This window comes from Protomyctophum bolini (assembly GCF_963924005.1).
Source record: "Protomyctophum bolini genome assembly, chromosome: 2".
Classification (NCBI taxonomy): domain Eukaryota; kingdom Metazoa; phylum Chordata; class Actinopteri; order Myctophiformes; family Myctophidae; genus Protomyctophum; species Protomyctophum bolini.
The window spans coordinates 167,386-174,095 of record NC_137863.1 but is presented as its reverse complement, the minus strand read 5'-3'; the positions used below and the strand labels follow the sequence as shown (position 1 = coordinate 174,095).

The following is a 6,710-nucleotide window of genomic DNA, read 5'->3' as shown; positions in this document are numbered from 1 at the left end:
TATGGTTCATGATGACTATTTCGTCAGGGATATCCTGACACGGAACCTCCTCTCGGAGCTAAAGCATTAACTCGCCTATTAGTTTGTATTGTTGCTCATTTCAGAACGCGCCCATCATGTATGTGATGTATTACCATGTGTTGTTGTTGCTTACTGTGAATCGTTCTGGATTAAGAGCGTCTGATGAATGACTAAATTGTCTCTCTGGCTCCCTCCCCAGGTGGACCCCAGCTTTGCCTACGCCTACACTCTGCTCTGACACAAGTTTGTTTTGACGGAGGAGTTGGACAAAGCCTTATCCTGCTGCAGGAACGCTATTAGTCAACAGTAGACACTACAATGCCTGGTAATTATTATTATTATTAGAGTCCACATTAGACACTGTAGTATATTAAAATAACAACTGGGCCTGCACACAAAGGGTAAAAATAAAGATAACTATAGGGAATTTTGTACACTTAGCTGTACGGTATCTACAGTATGTCAGTATGCCTACTATCATGAAGTATAAACCTTACTAAATGTACAAAATTCCCTATAGTTATCTTTATTTTTACCCTTTGTGTGCAGGCCCAGTTGTTCAGGACCCCAAGTTTTGTATACTGTGCATCTTACATGCATACAGACAAACAGAAGCTACAGAATACTAAATATTCTACAACACTGTCCCCTAGGGTAGGTACCCTCACATGTTCTCCCCGTGTCCCCTAGGGTAGGTACCCTCACATGTTCTCCCTGTGTCCCATAGGGTAGGTACCCTCACATGTTCTCCCCGTGTCTCCTAGGGTAGGTACCCTCACATGTTCTCCCCGTGTCCCCTAGGGTAGGTACCCTCACATGTTCTCCCCGTGTCCCCTAGGGTAGGTACCCTCACATGTTCTCCCCGTGTCCCCTAGGGTAGGTACCCTCACATGTTCTCCCCGTGTCCCCTAGGGTAGGTACCCTCACATGTTCTCCCCGTGTCTCTTAAGGTAGGTACCCTCACATGTTCTCCTCGTGTCTCCTAGGGTAGGTACCCTCACATGTTCTCCCCGTGTCCCCTAGGGTAGGTACCCTCACATGTTCTCCCCGTGTCCCCTAGGGTAGGTACCCTCACATGTTCTCCCCGTGTCCCCTAGGGTAGGTATCCTCACAATAAAATAATCACACTCATGTGAAGTGAGGGGCGCTCTTATCATCGTACATCATCATGACGTAACATGTCGATTAAGACACACATGATGTAAATTCTCCTTTCTTTGTCAATGGCAAATGTGACACGAGTTGGGACAAAAAGCAGTATATAGGACGGGCTAGCGCCCCTCAAAAACATGCAGTAATCCTGGGTTCTGTACTGCCTCCCCCTGGCCAGCCGGGATGCCTGATGGAGGGGAAAGGAACTGGTTGGAATAACGTGTTCCTTCCACACGCTACGTCCAACTGGGGGAACTCCCCGCTGTCAGGTGAAAAGAAGCGGCCTGCTCACTCATCATGCATTGAAGGAAGCATGAGCTCAGTTCAGGGCTCTCAATGCCTGGTAAATATGTCCACAAATGCCATAGCCTACTGAATACACTATTTGTGTGTGTGTGTGTGTGTGTGTGTGTGTGTGTGTGTGTGTGTGTGTGTGTGTGTGTGTGTGTGTGTGTGTGTGTGTGTGTGTGTGTGTGTGTGTGTGTGTGTGTGTGTGTGTGTGTGTGTGTGTGTGTGTGTCCTGTGTAATGATGATTCTGTGTTCTCTAACATTTCAGCTAACACCCCTGATGTCATTGTTGTAAATGAAAACCATAGAGAGGTGTTCATTCTCAAGGTCGGCTGTACCTTTGACTATAGCCTGGAAGAAGCCTTTCTAACCAAAGTGCTGAAGTATCTGCAGCTAATGCAGACCATCTCACAGCTAGGCTACAGTAAACTTTTAGTTTTTATCTTTGGCAGCCTAGGGCATGTGCATAAGTTGGTTCTGAGGGGCTTACAAATGGCCGGCCTTTCCAAAAGGAGAGCCAAGCAGTTAGCGAGGTATTGCTCAGTTTCAGCCATTATAGGAAGCCTCTCAATTTGGAGGAGGCGTTGTTTCCTTTATCCATGATTTATATCTGCTGCGCTGTGTCCGACATGTCAGCTGTACTGTATGTAACGATGCTTTGCCATCCATGCACGTTGTAACTGGCTGCTCTCCCACTGTCAAACTGCACTGGCAGTGTTTATGTCCTTTGTACAGTAACAAGGTATTCCTGTACTTTTCATTATGTGGACATAAATAAACATTTAAAATGTGTGTGTGTGTGTGTGTGTGTGTGTGTGTGTGTGTGTGTGTGTGTGTGTGTCTCTCTCTCTCTGTGCGTCCGTGCGTGTATGGGTGTGCGTGCGCTATAGGTATGGATTAGGGATGATCTACAAGCAGGAGAAGTTCAACTTCGCAGAAATTCACTTCAAGAAAGCTCTGAGTATCAACCCTCAGTCGTCAGTGCTTCTGTCATATTGGAGTGGTATGTATGATAATTATAATGACTAGTCCTTATACCTGTTTGAATATATGAACACGCACGCACATTTGTTTTTTAATAATCTGTATAAAAGGTTTCTCCAGATAGGGTAAATGCTGAATATTGGCTGATCAGTGGCCGATTATTGGAGCATCTCTAATTTGAAGTGATCAAACTAGCAATAGAATACAAGTTTAGAAGCATCTTTAACTGAATGGTATCAGTTAAATGTAATAAAAGCAACCTTAATGCCTCAAATCTGTGATCTCTTCAGCTGGTCGGCCTAAAACATCATTACATCTTTATATTTAGTTATGCTTTATTCCATACATCTGGCCCTGATGACCTTTGAACTCTGACCTTTACAGGTGTATAAGAAGCTAGGCCACACCCACCTGTCCCTGACGACCTTTGACATGGTAACGAATTCTAAATCGATAAAATGTCTGAAACCCCGACTTCACTTCCTGCTGTCTTCTTCTGTGGTGTTAAATAAATGGTAAATGGTGCATTTATATAGTGCCTTTATCCATGGCGCTTAAATATCCTGACCGTTGTTCTAATGCTCTATGTTGTGATTAGGGATGTCGCTAACGGATCATTTTCCATCGGTTACCCCATAGCTTAATTAACGGTTGCTGATTTTATTTATTTTCTTTTAACCCAAAATGTATGTAATCTATCTAGTGTTCTCTTGGACGTAGAAATCTCTCTTGCACCTCCCTGAGTGTTTAGAATGATGACATCTCTCCATAACTAAATAACACCATCAGGAACATACATTTATTATTTTTAAAGGGTAAGACCACTTTTTTTGAGGTTTGGGTTGTGTAGTTACTTTGCCATGATGCTACTCCAAATGTGGACAAGAAATAAAAAAATACTGCTCCAGTGATTAGAAATTGACAATTCAAAATATGCTCCTCATTGACTTGCATTGTAGCTCAAACAGCTCTCAAAGGCACTCTTTTAGTACGTATACAAACACAAACAAAGTTGATTCAGACAATATAGAGCATCACCAAAACTCATGCGGTTTTATTTTTTCATAAAAATGTTAGATTCCTGTTGATTTTACTATTTGAAGATCTGGATCCGGATCCACGGATCCAGTCCGGGTTTTCTTCCCAATAAAATGGACAAATCAACAGGAAGATAACATTTTTATGAAAAAATAAAACCGCATGAGTTTTGGTGATGCTCTATATTGTCTGAATCAACTTTGTTTCTGTTTGTTTACGTACTAAAAGAGTGACTTTGAGAGCTGTTTTAGCTACAATGTAAGTCAATGAGGAGCATATTTTGAATTATCAATTTCTAATCACTGGAGCAGTTATTTCTTATTTCTTGTCCACATTTGGAGTTGCATCATGGCAAAGTAACTACACAACCCAAACCTCAAAAAAAGTGGTCTTACCCTTTAAAGTTAACCGAGAAGTATATAGATTTGTTTTAACGGCTATCCGGTTAGCCATTGACATCCCTAAGTGTGTATCGTCTATTTTCAGCATAGAGGGAAGAAAGAGCAGACCACGTACCAAATAATGCATTGAACTGTGAGCTTGTAGATCTGTTGTGTTGGCTGAATGTTTATCAGAGCTTGTAGCTCGGTTATTTTGGCCGAATGTTCACACTGAGGAGATGTTCTACACACAGCCAGCCAGAGGACAGTAGAAGGCCTCGTCTGTGATCAACAGGTACAGCATGTATGATTGATTGATTGAAATGTTTATTTCACAGTATGTAGGTACATTTCAAACAAAAGTATACAGGTCAATACAAAATCTACTGCTACGACGATAAAACCAGAAAAAACACTTGTTTACATCAGTGTTGATTTCGTTGACTAAAACTAAGACGAAAAATGTTCGTCGACTACCTTTTTTCACTGACGAAAACTAAATGGAAACTAAATGAAAATTAAGCTATGATTACTAAAATTGATGACTAAATATACTAACAATTTTGTCAAGAGATAAAAACTAAACTTTAAAATGCTATAGGAAGAGATCCAGTACAAGTCATTTTACACTTGATTGCATGCTGAAAATAGCTGAGATCTACAAACTCGTGTGTCGCAGCGCAACACGTGAGCTTGTAGATCAGCTATTTTCAGCAAGTGTAAAATCAGTCATTACGACGGCATCACGGCTCACCAAAGTACATTTTAGTCTACTAAATCAACTGTGGATTTAGTCGACTAAAATCTTATGATATTTAGTCAACTAAAACTAGACAAAAACATTCCAGGTGACTAAAATGTGCCTGAAACTAAATTAAAACTATTGAGAGAGTAAGAGACTTTGACTAAAACTAAAATCAAAATTTGTTGCCAAAAACAACACTGGTTAACATTGCAGTGGTCCATTGCAGCTGTCCGTAGGTGCTCTTTTTGAGAGCGGGTTTGAAGGAGTCTAGGATTCACACCTAACTTTATATGGCATAGGAGTGAAATGCATCACAGTTAAAGTAAAAAAAAATGGGTGATGTTTGTTTTTGTGCATAGTTCCAACATTGTCTGTCTGTCCACCTATCATTAATTAATTCATTTAAATGAAACAATTATGAATAATTCATATTATATTTTTAATGCTTATGAATAAGATCCTTGACTATTTCTAGGCTATGTATTTTATGCATTACAATGTGTTGTTGTTGTTGCATAATGTAAATCACTGGATAAAGCCTGATAAATGGATTAATGCCTGATAAATGCCTACATTGTAATATAAAGTAATATAAACTACTAGTTGTAGTTGTATAGAATTTAATATTATACTAGTTTAATTCACAAACATTCATTTAAAGTTTGTAAATGCTGTCATTAAAATGCTTTAATACTATAAAAAAATACTAAAATAGCTAACATTCATGGTCATAAGCTCATAAAACATAATGCATAGTGATTCCATGATTCATAATAAATTGAATCACGTGAGGTTAAAAATGTAAAAACATGATGTGACCATAACATTCTGAGGCAGAACAAACGTTCCGTCATGACACACAGCTGATTGATTGATTGAACACAGCTGGTGCAAACATTTCGTCTCACTCAGGAATCTGACTGTAGGCTACACTACTACCGGTATAATATATTACTACATAGCCTACATAGTTACTGTACTTTACTATACACTGTATTGTTAGTGTTTAGTTGTTATTCATAACAATAATAGTTATTATATATCGCGGTGCTAACTGTTAAAGACGTGTGGAGCCATGGAAGGACAGACGTTTTCTACAACGAGAGGCCAAACAGGTAATAATAATAACAATAGCGGTCAACGTAACGAGGTATTTTATTTTAGAGTTCTCTGTGTTGTGTTTACTCTGAGGGACGAGTTCAGCTGCGCATTATACATGTTTTATCAATTTACATTTTTCTGTTGTGACTAACGCCCTTACATCCGTTACGTTACATAACGTAACTACTATTTGCAGTAAATTGTAACCTAACGCTTTACATTTCCCAATTCCATAACGGCCTTATAGTTATTGTGCGAGCGTCACCCGCGTTATGGCGTTATTATGTCAACTTATGTCAGTCAGGCGTCTCGATCTGTGCCGCTGACTGCAGTGCAGAGACTAGAGAGCGCTCTCTGTGTTGTTGACAGTTTCGTCATACTAGCCTCTCAGCCCATATGGCTTGATGCACCCTAACGTGATAAAAGCAGAGGTCATTGGTTGGCTAACGTACGGCCAGATTTCAGGGTAAGCCAATCAGAGACAGTCTACAGGGTGGGCGGGCTTACTGGCTGTTGTAAACAGTAACACATTTCTTCGCAGACACAGAAACCCTTGTAACACATACATATAGATACACGCTAGTGGGGTAATCGCCGGTAGAAAGAAAGTCAACATAATACAGTAAAAACTTTTTCAAAATACCTGGACAGTGAATATGCAAAGTATAGTGGGAGTGTTACTTCATACATTGCATCCCGATGTGACACATAAAGTGGAACAATTCACAGATGCAGCAAAAATGGTTTACATTTTTCCCTTGTTCAGTTCAGTTATAGACCCATTTCTCTATGCCTTTTCTGTTCGTAAAATTTGGCCAAGAAAAAGAGAGGATATGAAGAGTTCTGCCAGCAAAACAAAAATGTGCGACCTTACTGTTAAAAGTGAGGACAAATAGTCTATAAGTTGCATTATAATTTATTTTATTGTATTATTGTTCCACTACATTTCATAATGTTAGGAGGGAGTTGTGTTTTCTCTTACTGTGCGACAGAACAAAAA

General features: G+C 39.8%; 1 long non-coding RNA gene across 1 annotated transcript; it reads left to right on the top strand.

Annotated features, from left to right (window-relative positions):
- Positions 1 to 226: 226 nt before the first annotated feature.
- LOC308324198 lies at positions 227 to 3,208 on the top strand. Its single transcript, XR_013964897.1, has 3 exons — positions 227 to 346; positions 2,353 to 2,465; positions 2,831 to 3,208. It is a non-coding gene; the product is annotated as an uncharacterized lncRNA (long non-coding RNA).
- The last annotated feature ends 3,502 nt before the right edge of the window (positions 3,209 to 6,710 follow it).